The sequence below is a fragment of the Schistocerca cancellata genome, chromosome 10, assembly GCF_023864275.1.
Source record: "Schistocerca cancellata isolate TAMUIC-IGC-003103 chromosome 10, iqSchCanc2.1, whole genome shotgun sequence".
Taxonomy (NCBI): Eukaryota; Metazoa; Arthropoda; class Insecta; order Orthoptera; family Acrididae; genus Schistocerca; species Schistocerca cancellata.
The window spans coordinates 54894531-54895962 of NC_064635.1; the positions used below are offsets into that span (position 1 = coordinate 54894531).

The 1432-nt window shown below is 42.5% G+C and overlaps 1 non-coding gene across 1 annotated transcript; it reads right to left on the reverse strand.

Annotated features, from left to right (window-relative positions):
- Positions 1 to 703: 703 nt before the first annotated feature.
- On the reverse strand, positions 704 to 778 carry Trnat-ugu (transfer RNA threonine (anticodon UGU)). The gene has a single exon. It is a non-coding gene; the product is annotated as a tRNA-Thr (tRNA).
- Between the last annotated feature and the right edge of the window lie 654 nt (positions 779 to 1432).

The following is a 1432-nucleotide window of genomic DNA, read 5'->3' on the forward strand; positions in this document are numbered from 1 at the left end:
ACGCTCAAGTGACCACTTTAGTCAGCAGCGCTATTCCTGACAGTAACGAGTATAAAAATGTTTTCTCGATTACATTTTTAAGCCCTATTTTGTATAAAATTCGTCGTCTTCTGATTAAAAATATGGATTAAAAGTCGCCTTTTCCATGAACAATAACTTACAAAAAATCTCTTCCACAGTCTCAAGTCCACAGTTGCTCCGAGACACAATTCAGGAGTAAATCATTTGTGATACGTGTCCCGTTTATTGTATAGGGCAAACTGGAAGGTCTTTTAGTGTCAGGTGCAAAGAAAATTTATTGCGAAAAAGAGGGGCTAATGTACACAGTTCCACTTTTCTTGATCGACTGCTAATTTCCGGACATAGAGCGAAACGCCTTGAAGAAATTTCCATTTTACATAGAGAATGGCTCGATGTACTCGAAGAGCTAGAGATTTTCAAGCATATTTCTAAGAACGAAGGCCTCATCTTCAACGAGCAGTTTCAACTACGTAACGAAAATTTTTTCAATGGTTTCAATCCACTGTTCTCGGAATTTCAATTTATCTATTTTTTTACTATTTATGACGGTAGTATCTGTTCCCGAAAGGCCAGTTGCCGTGGATGACCAAGCAGCTTTGCTGGAAATGAAATGATAATTAAATGGACACCCTAGCTGCAAACAGGCGTTGATGTACTTCATTGGGGACATGTTGAAAATGTGTGCCCCGACCGGGACTCGAACCCGGGATCTCCTGCTTACATGGCAGACGCTCTATCCATCTGAGCCATCGCGGGCACAGAGGACGGTGCGTCTGCAGGGACTTATCCCTTGCACGCTCCCCGTGAGATCCACATTCCCAACATGTCCACACCACTACATTCGTAGTGCGCCTAATAGATGTTTGCCCGTCATAGCCATGTAAGCAGGAGATCCCTTTCATGTCCCTCGACTCTTATAACTGCCATCTGCTTTCTGTAAAAATTGTAAACAGCCTTTCGCTCCCTGTATTTTACCCCTGCCACCTTCAGAATTTGAAAGAGAGTATTCCAGTCAACATTGTCAAAAGCTTTCTACAAATGCTATAAACGTAGGTTTGCCTTTCCTTAATCTTTCTTCTAAATTAAGTCGTAAGGTCAGTATTGCCTCACGTGTACCGACATTTCTACGGAATCCAAACTGATCTTCCCCGAGGTCGGCTTCTACCAGTTTTTTTAGTCGTGTGTAAAGAATTCGCGTTAGTATTTTGCAGCTGTGACTTATTAAACTGATAGTTCGGTAATTTTCACACTCTAAGCACTATGGGACTTAACATCTGAGGTCACTATGGGACTGAGGTCATCAATCGCCTAGACTTAGAACTACATAAAACTAACGAACCTAAGGACATCACACACATTCATGCCCGAGGCAGGATTCGAACTTGCGACCGTAGCAGCAGCGCGATTCTGG